The 14,020-nt window shown below is 37.9% G+C and overlaps 1 protein-coding gene across 2 annotated transcripts in view; it reads left to right on the forward strand.

The window, feature by feature from the left end:
- Positions 1-14,020, forward strand: part of CPO (carboxypeptidase O) — a 445,436-nt gene that overhangs the window by 253,557 nt on the left and 177,859 nt on the right. The window lies entirely within an intron of this gene.

Consider the following 14,020-nt stretch of genomic DNA (forward strand, 5'->3'; position numbering starts at 1 on the left):
GTGGTGAAAGAATCAACCTGCGGTGGAGTCTTTCACCACCCTGCCTTTTTCGGAATCCACCTCGATGCAGCTTCGCTGCATCCATGTGAATTATTTTGGCTGCACACGCAGCCAACATTTTGTTGGCTACCTCGCGCTGCCAACATTCCTTTGAGGATGCGTGCGCAGCTGCCAACGGCGACGGACACGTTACAAACACGATTATAGTATAGATTACTATAACCATGTTCCTGAAGCCTATTGGTCAAGTGAATAGATTCCTGTTTGAATTTTTGGAGGTCAGAACAATTGCGTCTCAGACGGATGAACTCTCCTTTAGGGATGGCTTTAAGAGCATTCTTTGCATGGGCATGGGTTGAAATCTTATAAAAACCTTAATTTACGCTACTTTTTTGTTTAAATAAAACACACACACATATATAACTGAATGTGCTGTGTATATACACACACACACACACATATATATATATATATATATATATATATATATATATGAGTGTGTGTGCAACAGAGAGAATACACAGTACAATGAAGGAAATGTACTCACTGGGTCTTATTTACAAACTTTATTCAATTTTTTAGATGTATCTATTGAATAAGGTTTGTAAATACTGTGGCCTAGATTTAGAGTTCGGCGGTAGCCGTCAAAACCAGCGTTAGAGGCTCCTAACGCTGGTTTTGGGCGCCCGCTGGTATTTGGAGTCAGTGATTAAAGGGTCTAACGCTCACTTTACAGCCGCGACTTTTCCATACCGCAGATCCCCCTACGCCATTTGCGTAGCCTATCTTTTCAATGGGATCTTTCTAACGCCGGTATTTAGAGTCGTTTCTGCAGTGAGCGTTAGAGCTCTAACGACAATATTCCAGCCGCCTGAAAATAGCAGGAGTTAAGAGCTTTCTGGCTAACGCCGGTTTATAAAGCTCTTAACTACTGTACCCTAAAGTACACTAACACCCATAAACTACCTATATACCCCTAAACCGAGGTCCCCCCACATCGCCGCCACTCGATTAAAAATTTTAACCCCTAATCTGCCGACCGCCACCTACGTTATACTTATGTACCCCTAATCTGCTGCCCCTAACCCCGCCGACCCCTATATTATATTTATTAACCCCTAACTTGCCCCCCACAACGTCGCCGCAAGCTACTTAAAATAATTAACCCCTAATCTTCCGACCGCAAATCGCCGCCACCTACGTTATCCCTATGTACCCCTAATCTGCTGCCCCTAACATCGCCGACCCCTATGTTATATTTATTAACCCCTAATCTGCCCCCCACAACGTCGCCGACACCTACCTACACTTATTAACCCCTAATCTGCCGAGCGGACCTGAGCGCTACTATAATAAATGTATTAACCCCTAATCCGCCTCACTAACCCTATCATAAATAGTATTAACCCCTAATCTGCCCTCCCTAACATCGCCGACACCTAACTTCAAACATTAACCCCTAATCTGCCGACCGGAGCTCACCGCTATTCTAATAAATGTATTAACCCCTAAAGCTAAGTCTAACCCTAACACTAACACCCCCCTAAGTTAAATATAATTTTTATCTAACGAAATAAATTAACTCTTATTAAATAAATTATTCCTATTTAAATCTAAATACTTACCTGTAAAATAAACCCTAATATAGCTACAATATAAATTACATTTATATTATAGCTATTTTAGGATTAATATTTATTTTACAGGCAACTTTGTAATTATTTTAACCAGGTACAATAGCTATTAAATAGTTAAGAACTATTTAATAGTTACCTATTTAAAATAATTACAAATTTACCTGTAAAATAAATCCTAACCTAAGATATAATTAAACCTAACACTACCCTATCAATAAAATAATTAAATAAACTACCTACAATTACCTACAATTAACCTAACACTACACTATCAATAAATTAATTAAACACAATTGCTACAAATAAATACAATTAAATAAACTATCTAAAGTACAAAAAATAAAAAAGAACTAAGTTACAGAAAATAAAAAAATATTTACAAACATAAGAAAAATATTACAACAATTTTAAACTAATTACACCTACTCTAAGCCCCCTAATAAAATAACAAAGACCCCCAAAATAAAAAATTCCCTACCCTATTCTAAAATACAAAAATTACAAGCTCTTTTACCTTACCAGCCCTGAACAGGGCCCTTTGCGGGGCATGCCCCAAGAATTTCAGCTCTTTTGCCTGTAAAAAAAAACATACAATACCCCCCCCCCAACATTACAACCCACCACCCACATACCCCTAATCTAACCCAAACCCCCTTAAATAAACCTAACACTAATCCCCTGAAGATCTTCCTACCTTGTCTTCACCATCCAGGTATCACCGATCCGTCCTGGCTCCAAGATCTTCATCCAACCCAAGCGGGGGTTGGCGATCCATAATCCGGTGCTCCAAAGTCTTCCTCCTATCCGGCAAGAAGAGGACATCCGGACCGGCAAACATCTTCTCCAAGCGGCATCTTCTATGTTCTTCCATCCGATGATGACCGGCTCCATCTTGAAGACCTCCAGCGCGGATCCATCCTCTTCTTCCGACGACTAGACGACGAATGACGGTTCCTTTAAGGGACGTCATCCAAGATGGCGTCCCTCGAATTCCGATTGGCTGATAGGATTCTATCAGCCAATCGGAATTAAGGTAGGAATTTTCTGATTGGCTGATGGAATCAGCCAATCAGAATCAAGTTCAATCCGATTGGCTGATCCAATCAGCCAATCAGATTGAGCTCGCATTCTATTGGCTGTTCCGATCAGCCAATAGAATGCGAGCTCAATCTGATTGGCTGATTGGATCAGCCAATCGGATTGAACTTGATTCTGATTGGCTGATTCCATCAGCCAATCAGAATATTCCTACCTTAATTCCGATTGGCTGATAGAATCCTATCAGCCAATCGGAATTCGAGGGACGCCATCTTGGATGACGTCCCTTAAAGGAACCGTCATTCGTCGTCTAGTCGTCGGAAGAAGAGGATGGATCCGCGCTGGAGGTCTTCAAGATGGAGCCGGTCGTCATCGGATGGAAGAACATAGAAGATGCCGCTTGGAGAAGATGTTTGCCGGTCCGGATGTCCTCTTCTTGCCGGATAGGAGGAAGACTTTGGAGCACCGGATTATGGATCGCCAACCCCCGCTTGGGTTGGATGAAGATCTTGGAGCCAGGACGGATCGGTGATACCTGGATGGTGAAGACAAGGTAGGAAGATCTTCAGGGGATTAGTGTTAGGTTTATTTAAGGGGGTTTGGGTTAGATTAGGGGTATGTGGGTGGTGGGTTGTAATGTTGGGGGGGGGGTATTGTATGTTTTTTTTTACAGGCAAAAGAGCTGAAATTCTTGGGGCATGCCCCGCAAAGGGCCCTGTTCAGGGCTGGTAAGGTAAAAGAGCTTGTAATTTTTGTATTTTAGAATAGGGTAGGGAATTTTTTATTTTGGGGGTCTTTGTTATTTTATTAGGGGGCTTAGAGTAGGTGTAATTAGTTTAAAATTGTTGTAATATTTTTCTTATGTTTGTAAATATTTTTTTATTTTCTGTAACTTAGTTCTTTTTTATTTTTTGTACTTTAGATAGTTTATTTAATTGTATTTATTTGTAGCAATTGTGTTTAATTTATTTATTGATAGTGTAGTGTTAGGTTAATTGTAGGTAGTTTATTTAATTATTTTATTGATAGGGTAGTGTTAGGTTTAATTATATCTTAGGTTAGGATTTATTTTACAGGTAAATTTGTTATTATTTTAACTAGGTAACTATTAAATAGTTCTTAACTATTTAATAGCTATTGTACCTGGTTAAAATAATTAAAAAGTTGCCTGTAAAATAAATATTAATCCTAAAATAGTTATAATATAAATGTAATTTATATTGTAGCTATATTAGGATTTATTTTACAGGTAAGTATTTAGCTTTAAATAGGAATCATTTATTTAATAAGAGTTAATTTATTTCGTTAGATAAAAATTATATTTAACTTAGGGGGGTGTTAGTGTTAGGGTTAGACTTAGCTTTAGGGGTTAATACATTTATTAGAATAGCGGTGAGCTCCGGTCGGCAGATTAGGGGTTAATAATTGAAGGTAGGTGTCGGCGATGTTAGGGAGGGCAGATTAGGGGTTAATACTATTTATGATAGGGTTAGTGAGGCGGATTAGGGGTTAATACATTTATTATAGTAGCGCTCAGGTCCGCTCGGCAGATTAGGGGTTAATAAGTGTAGGTAGGTGTCGGCGACGTTGTGGGGGGCAGATTAGGGGTTAATAAATATAATATAGGGGTCGGCGATGTTAGGGCAGCAGATTAGGGGTACATAGGGATAACGTAGGTGGCGGCGGTTTACGGAGCGGCAGATTAGGGGTTAAAAGTGTAATGCAGGGGTCAGCGATAGCGGGGGCGGCAGATTAGGGGTTAATAAGTGTAAGGTTAGGGGTGTTTAGACTCGGGGTACATGTTAGAGTGTTAGGTGCAGACGTAGGAAGTGTTTCCCCATAGGAAACAATGGGGCTGCGTTAGGAGCTGAACGCTGCTTTTTTGCAGGTGTTAGGTTTTTTTTCAGCTCAAACAGCCCCATTGTTTCCTATGGGAGAATCGTGCACGAGCACGTTTTTGAGGCCGGCCGCGTCCGTAAGCAACTCTGGTATCGAGAGTTGCATTTGCGGTAAAAATGCTCTACGCTCCTTTTTTGGAGCCTAACGCAGCATTTGTTTGAACTCTCGATACCAGAGTTAAATTTATGGTGCGGCCAGAAAAAAGCCCGCGGAGCGTTAACAGCCCTTTTACCGCCGAACTCTAAATCTAGGCCTGTGTATTCTCTCTTTTGCCCCCCAAGTATTTCTACAGGAATCTAGAGTGTGTGTCTGTTCTACTATATTTATACAGTATATATAGTGCTGACTGTGCTGTATACTTACACATATATATATATATATATATAGCTGACTGTGCTGTATACACACACATATATATATATATATATATATATATGTCTGACTGTGCTGTATACACGCATATATATAGCTGACTGTGCTGTATACACACACACACACATATATATATATATATATATATATATATATATATATATAAATAAATAAGACTATGATGTATACACCATTCAGGGAAAGCAATTGAGGCCAGCTCCAGCCACGAAACCGCCTGTGTGGTATAATGATAAAGATAATGGAGTGTCCACAAATGAGCCTGTAGAATATGGATAGCAGCCCCACAAACACAGCCCAGCAAGAAACTAAGCAAATGCAAGTCCCCAAAAGCAGCAGAGCAAGGAAAACTTTGATAACCCGGTCGGTTACTCACCGCCCTTTGTAGCTGGTCACATGTAAAAACAGTCAATGTAGCCGAAACATATTAGGTGTGATCTTCTGCTTTTATATGTGACCTGAATAAAGTTCCACGGCTAGATTACGAGGTGCGCGTTAGAGGCTATGCGGTGCTAACGAGCAGTTTTCTCTCACGGCTCACTTACCTGCAGCGCTGGTATTACGGGTTTTTACAAACCCGGCGCTAAAAGACAAGAAGTGAGCATTGAGCAAAATTTTGCTCATTACCGTACTCCAATACCAGCGCTGCTTAAGTCAGCGGTGAGCTGGTTGTACATGCTCGTGCACGATTTCCCCATAGGAATCAACGGGGAGAGATGGCTGAGAAAAAGTCTAACACCTGCAAAAAAGCAGCGTAAAGCTCCTTAACGCAGCCCCATTGATTCCTATGGGGAAATAAAATTAATGTCTACACCTAACACCCTAACATGAACCCCGAGTCTAAACACCCTTAATATTACATAGAAAAGAAGAGAAAAAACAGGCACACAAGGCACGATTCAATTGAAAAGATTTATTGAAAATATAACACACGCAAGTGAAAATACACTTACTGGATAAAACAAATAACGGGCATTCAGATGTGTCTTTATAGGATTTTACAGATCCTCTCACCACACCGGCAAAGATGGTCCGCCTCCTTACAGCTGATTACAAGTTGCTACAGGCAAAAGTAATCCGGATCCTTTTACCCAGCTACTTGACAAGCTTGTGTGCTGAAAAGTTTTGCTGTTATCCCGCACACATCAAATGATATGACCCTTGGCCTGACGCGTTTCCCCCGAACTCCGGTCGGGCTTTTTCAAAGGCTAAAATAACAGATGTCACTGAGATTGCCCCTTTTTGTTTTAAAGGCGAATTGGCCAATCCAAATAAAGGTGTGTGCTAATGGACCAATAGGAGAAGTGGGTATGTATTCTCAGTCCCTGATCAGTGAACGCTGTAAACAGTTTGCCAAATGCCTGTATATTTGCGGTTCCGTAAAGAATGGCAAGCTTAAAATGTTTAACTCAATACAATTAGAGTTTTTACATAAATATTCATCAACTATCTAAGACACAAATAAACAACAATTTTCAAATATAGTTGCTAAAATACATAAAAATAAAACATCTAAAAATTTATACTTTTCATTGATAAAATCTTTGCTACTTAATGAAAAAAAGTTACTAGTGTATGGAGACTCGTTATAGAGATACTTTTTAGAAAACATTGATGCACAGACCTTGCTCTTTTGATGTCTCAAGGGAACTTTGATTATTAAACGCTTTAAACTTGTTATAAAAACCTATATAGAGAGCCTATCATAAATACATTGAACAACATTAATACTTAGACATTGTCTCAAGGGGACTTTGTTTCAAACTGTATACCTAGAATCGTGCATATACGCTACCCTATGTAAACTTAAAAAACGTGAACTATTATGATGTTTGAACTTATATTTAAATGTAATGCTAGTGAATATGCTTATGTATCTCTAGGAAAAAATAATAATAAAAACTTAAGCTAAAAAGGTACTAAGGGATTTTGTTACGATATTAGAATATTGTTAAAACCATTATAATCATAAAAAATTGCAGCAAGTAGCAAAGATTTTATCAATGAAAAGTATTAATTTTTAGATGTTTTATTTTTATGTATTTTAGCAACTATATTTGAAAATTGTTGTTTATTTGTGTCTTAGATAGTTGATGAATATTTATGTAAAAACTCTAATTGTATTGAGTTAAACATTTTAAGCTTGCCATTCTTTACGGAACCGCAAATATACAGACATTTGGCAAACTGTTTACAGCGTTCACTGATCAGGGACTGAGAATACACACCCACTTCTCCTATTGGTCCATTAGCACACACCTTTATTTGGATTAGCCAATTCGCCTTTAAAACAAAAAGCCGCAATCTCAGTGACATCTGTTATTTTAGCCTTTGAAAAAGCCTGACCGGAGTTCGGGGGAAACGCGTCAGGCCAAGGGTGATGTCATTTGATGTGTGCGGGATAACAGCAAAACTTTTCGGCACACGAGCTTGTCAAGTAGCTGGGTAAAAGGATCTGGATTACTTTTGCCTGTAATCAGCTGTAATGAGGCGGACCATTTTTGCCGGTGTGGTGAGAGGAGCTGTAAAATCCTATAAAGACACATCTGAATGCCCGCTATTTGTTTTATCCAGTAAGTGTATTTTCACTTGCGTGTGTTATATTTTCAATAAATCTTTTCACTTGAATCGTGCCTTGTGCGCCTGTTTTTTCTCTTCTTTTCTATGTGACAACGTTTGAGTTAAGATTGGTGAAATTTCCGGCTGGAACAAGGCTGCACTACAAAGGCACAAGGATCCCAAAGGATATTGCTTTAAACCAAGTTTATTGGGTGAACTTTGAATACCAATAAGAATAACTATTTGAACTTTCATTTGCCAGAATTCAATCATTGGCAATATAAATCCAAAAAGGTACTGTGTTTATATGGAAACTTATCAATAGACAATATCGTTAATACTGATTTGTTTTTATTTTAATATTTGTTCAATATTTACTTGTTTTTTGTTTCTTGTTTTTGTTTTTTAATTGTGTGCATTCATTTTACATCAACATATGTATATTTCCCACAAGTGTGCTAGTGGGTAAAATCCCTTATTTTGGGTCTTTCCATCCTCTTATATACAGAAATAATATTTTGGTCAGTACATAAGCGCATTAGATTTTTTGTATTTTGTTTGTATAGAACCCTTAATATTACACTTATTAACCCCTAATATGCCGCCCCCGACATCGCTGACATCTGCATTATATTTATTAACCCCTAATCTGCCGCTCCGGACACCGCCGCCACCTACATTATACTTATGAACCCCTAATCTGCTGGCCCCAACATCGCCGACACCTACATTATATTTATTAACCCCTAATCTGCCACCCCCAATGTCGGTGCCACCTACCTACACTTATTAACCCCTAATCTGCTGCCCCCAACATCACCGACACCTACATTATATTTATTAACCCCTAATCTGCCGCCCCCAATGTCGCCGCCACCTACCTACACTTATAAACCCCTAATCTGCCGCCCACAACGTCGCCGCCACTATACTAAATGTATTAACCCCTAAACCTAAGTCTAACCCTAACACCCCCTAACTTAAATATAATTTAAATAAATCTAAATAAAATTGCTATAATTAACTACATTATTCCTATTTAAAACTAAATACTTACCTATAAAATAAACCCTAAGCTAGCTACAATATAACTAATAGTTACATTGTATCTAGCTTAGGGTTTAGTTTTTATTTATTTTAACTAGGTACAATAGTTATTACATAGTTATTAACTATTTAATAACTACCTAACTAAAATAAATACAAAAGTACCTGTAAAATAAAACCTAACCTAAGTTACAATAACATCTAACACTACACTATAATTAAATAAATTAACTGCATTAACATCAATTAAATAAATTAAATTAAAATTAGCTAAAGTACAACCCCCCCCCACTAAATTACAGAAAATAATAAACAAATTACAAGATATTTAAACTAATTACACCTAATCTAATAGCCCTATCCAAATAAAAAAAGCCCCCCCAAAATAAAAAAACCCTAACCTAAACTAAACTAAACTACCAATAGCCCTTAAAATGGCCCCAAAGTAATCAGCTCTTTTACCTGTCAAAAAAAATACAAACGACCCCCCCAACAGTAAAACCCACCACCCACACAACCAACTCCCCAAATAAAATACTATCTAAAAAAACCTAGCTCTCCATTGCCCTGAAAAGGGCATTTGGATGGGCATTGCCCTTAAAAGGGCAGTTAGCTCTTTTGCAGGCCCAAACCCTAACCTAAAAATAAAACCCACTCAATACACCCTTAAAAAAACCTAACACTAACCCCCTGAAGATCGACTTACAGTTCTGAAGACCGGACATCCATCCTCAAGGAAGCGGCAGAAGTCTTCATCCAACTGGGCCGAAGTCCTCAACGAAGCCGGGAGAAGTCTTTATCCAAGCCGGGCGAAGTGGTCCTCCAGACGGGCAGAAGTCTTCATCCAGACTGCATCTTCTATCTTCATCCATCCGACGCGGAGCGGGTTCATCTTCAAGACATCAGACGCAGAGCATCCTCTTCAAACAAAGTCTTCTTACTGAATAACGGTTCCTTTAAGTGATGTTATCCAAGATGGCGTCCCTTAGATTCCGATTGGCTGATAGAATTCTATCAGCCAATTGGAATTAAGGTAGAAAAAATCCTATTGGCTGATGCAATCAGCCAATAGGATTGAAGTTCAATCCTATTGGCTGATCCAATCAGCCAATAGGATTGAGCTTGCATTCTATTGGCTGTTCCAATCAGCCAATAGAATGCAAGCTCAATCCTATTGGCTGATTGCATCAGCCAATAGGATTTTTTCTACCTTAATTCTGATTGGCTGATAAAATATCTTGGATGACGTCACTTAAAGGAACCATCATTCTGTAAGAAGACTTCGTTTGAAGAGGATGCTCCATGTCGGATGTCTTGAAGATGGACCTGCTCTGTGTCAGATGGATGAAGATAGAAGATGCCGTCTGGATGAAGACTTCTGCCCGTCTGGAGGACCACTTCACCTGGCTTGGATGAAGACTTCTCCCGGCTTCATTGAGGACTTCGGCTCGGTTGGATAAAAACTTCTGCCGCTTCCTTGAGGATGGATGTCCGGTCTTCAGGACTGTAAGTCGATCTTCAGGGGGTTAGTGTTAGGTTTTTTAAGGGTGTATTGGGTGGGTTTTATTTTTAGGTTAGGGTTTGGGCCTTCAAAAGAGCTAACTGTCCTTTTAAGGGCAATGCCCATCCAAATGCCCTTTTCAGGGCAATGGGGAGCTTAGTTTTTTTTAGATAGAATTTTATTTGGGGAGTTGGTTGTGTGGGGGCTGGGTTTTACTGTTGGGGGGTTGTTGTTTTTTTTTACAGTTAAAAGAGCTGATTACTTTGGGGCAATGCCCTGCAAAAGGCCCTTTTAAGGGCTATTGGTAGTTTAGTTTAGGCTAGGGTTTTTTATTTTGGGGGGGGGGGGCTTTTTTATTTTGATAGGGCTATTAGATTAGGTGTAATTAGTTTAAATATCTTGTAATTTGTTTATTATTTTCTGTAATTTAGTGTTTGTGGTTTTTTGTACTTTAGCTAATTTAATTTAATTTAGGTAATTGTATTTAATTTAGTTAATTTATTTAATTATAGTGTAGTGTTAAGTGTTATTGTAACTTAGGTTAGGTTTTATTTTACAGGTATTTTTTTATTTATTTTAGCTATGTAGTTATTAAATAATTAATAACTATTTAATAACTATTGTACCTAGTTAAAATAAATACAAACTTGCCTGTAAAATAAAAATAAACCCTAAGCTAGATACAATGTATTGTAGCTAGCTTAGGTTTTATTTTATAGGTAAGTATTTAGTTTTAAATAGGAATAATTTAATTAATTATAGTAATTTTATTTAGATTTATTTAAATTATATTTAAGTTAGGGGGTGTTAGGGTTATGGTTAGACTTAGATTTAGGGGTTAATAAATTTAGTATAGTGGCGGCGATGTTGGGGGCGGCAGATTAGGGGTTAATAAGTATAAGTAGGTGGCGGCGAAGTTGGGAAAGGCAGATTAGGGGTTAATAATATTTAACTAATGTGTGTGTGGCGAGAGTGCGGCGGTTTAGGGGTTAATATGTTTATTATAGTGGCGGCGACATTGGGGGCGGCAGATTAAGGGTTAATAAGTGTAGGTAGGTTGCGGCGACATTGGGGGCGGCAGATTAGGGGTTAATAAATATAATGTAGGTGTCAACGATGTTGGGGGCAACAGATTAGGGTTTCATAAATATAATGTAGGTGGCGGCGGTGTCCGGAGCGGCAGATTAGGGGTTAAAAATTTAATTTTAGTGTTTGCGATGCGGGAGGGCCTCGGTTTAGGGGTTAATAGGTAGTTTATGGGTGTTAATGTACTTTTTAGCACTTTTATTATGAGTTTTATGCTACAGCGTTGTACCATAAAACTCTTAACTACTGACTTTTAAATGCATTAGGAATCTTGACAAGGTAGGGTGTACCGCTCACTTTTTGGCCTCCCAGGACAGACTCGTAATACCGGCGCTATGGAAGTCCCATAAAAAAAAGGCTTTACAAAATTTACGTAAGTCGTTTTGCGGTAAGGCCAAAGAAGTGTGCGGTGCCTCTAAACCTTCAAGACTCGTAATAGCAGCGGTAGTGAAAAAGCAGCGTTAGGACCTGTTAGCGCTGCTTTTTCAGCCTAACGCACAACTCATAATCTAGCCGCCAATGTTTTATCTGAAAGAGTGCCGGCTATACTTTATTGTGACTGTAGTATGCTATATACACACACACACACACACACATATATATATATGACTGTGCTGTATACACACATACAGTATATATTAACCGTTTCAATTACTACCTCATCCAATACTATAATGTTCTTAAAGGAGAAAATAAATGCTAGAAATAATTTTGTATTCAAAGAAAAAATATTTATAAATGAGCCACTGGAGTAACAAACACATAGTGCCTGATGATTAAAAACTAGTGGCATGGAGACATAATTCAAATCACTCTTTTTGAGCATTATATATTATCTTATTAACTTTTGGATAAGCTTTAGATTGTCCCGCCCATGTCAGATCACCAGCTACACTACACACACTACACACACTACACACACACACTACACACAACACACACTACACATGTACACACACTATTTAACAACTCATACAGAGTACAATAAATTTAGGTACTTAATATTAACAGCATAAAATGACTCAGTTTCCCAATACAATATGATAAAATGAATTAAACTCCCAACAACTTTTCAGAGAGTGAGACAAATCCCCAGTTCCCATACAATCCTGGGGAACTGCCTCACTGAGCTACAAAGAACTCCTCACACTTAAGTGACAACATTTGTTTTAGAATGTTCAATCACGTTACTAAATAGTATGTGACAACACACAAAATAACTGGCAGAGACAGTAGAATGTGATAATCACGTGCACCACAGTCAGTGTACTGTGTGTTAGGGTATATACCACACATATCATATACATATAGCAAAACTATAGATAATGTAATACAGGCAATTCAGCCTTACCTGCTCTAGCAACCGCTGTTACTGTTTCTACTAGGCAACCACATTATATATGTAGCTAGGGAAATAGCTAGAGTGTGAAGTTGCTGAGGGATCCTCCACCCACTTACTCAGTAGTTAGGATGAGCTGAGGAAGTTTGTCTCCTCCCACAACAGTGTTGGTTGAGTTTTCACACCGTATATATATTACCTACCTTACCTTATATAGGCTCTGAGTCCCGCGCTTTCCAATGCCCCAGAAACCTGATTGCAGGTGCTGCTTCCCTTCTGGCGTGCAGCAGCCGGCGAGGGAAGCAGGATTAGGGCCAGGCAGTTACTGGGGCCCCTTGCGCAATCGGCTATTTGTTAAAGACGGCCTCTCAGTCAGGCGGGCATAAAAGTAGATTTTTTTTTTTTTTTTTTTGCTGAAGCTGACCCCCCCTTAAGGGGGACTTCTGGGGACCCGGTCACAGTCACGCCCGCTGCACCCCCGGTAGTTCCACCCCTGATAATGACAATGGCTAGCCTTGTCTTCACCAGTAACAAGCCCTGGCTACTCCAAATAAAGCAGTAGTTGATGTTTGAGATTTGCAAGAAGTTAATGAATTCAAAACTTTTTCAAACCCAATCATTATGTTAATTTAGTACAACACTGATAATACATTACAATGTACACTTACACTCATAATAACAACATCTAATACATTTAAAAAAAAAATATTGCACGCAAAAGTTATGTGTAAAGTGTAAACTGTAAACATAAATACATATGTACACATATATAGACATATATAAGTTCATTATAAATATAATCATATTTATTCAATATTTATATTTAATAAAGTGTTTAACTATGTATGTACTGTAAATATTTTACATTCCAATGCTCTGCACATAGCAGAATATGTTCTATATATTTGTACATAGATATTCCTATATACAGTATATATATATATATATATATACAGTAGTACATATTGTACCAAAATACCATAATAAATCTATAAATATATATATATATATTTATTTATTTTTATATATATATATATATATATATATATATATATATATATATATATATATATATATATATATATTTAAAATAATAAATAGAAAATATTCACTGGAATGGGAAATATTCATATTTTCATATCGGATTAGCACACATGAGAATATGAGTTAGGGTTAGCGTGCGAGTAGGGTGTTTTTTTCCACTTCACTTTTCTCCATTGACTCCTATTGGGGAAAAGGTTATCGAGCATGTGATATTCTAATCGCTGTTTGTGCGCGTCGGACTCGGGTTATCGCGAGCTCGTAAGATTTTTACTTTCAACTTATAATACTATAAGAGGAGATCATTCTAATTATGTATATAAGGATTCTAGTTGTGTATATGAAGAGTGCATTCTAGTTATGTATTTGAGGAGAGCATTCTAGTTATGTATATGAAGAGAGCATTCTAGTAAAGTGTATGAGGAGAGCATTCTAGTTATGTATATGAGGAGGATAGCATTCTAGTTATGTATATGAGGATAG

Source organism: Bombina bombina, chromosome 1 (genome assembly GCF_027579735.1).
Source record: "Bombina bombina isolate aBomBom1 chromosome 1, aBomBom1.pri, whole genome shotgun sequence".
Classification (NCBI taxonomy): Eukaryota; Metazoa; Chordata; class Amphibia; order Anura; family Bombinatoridae; genus Bombina; species Bombina bombina.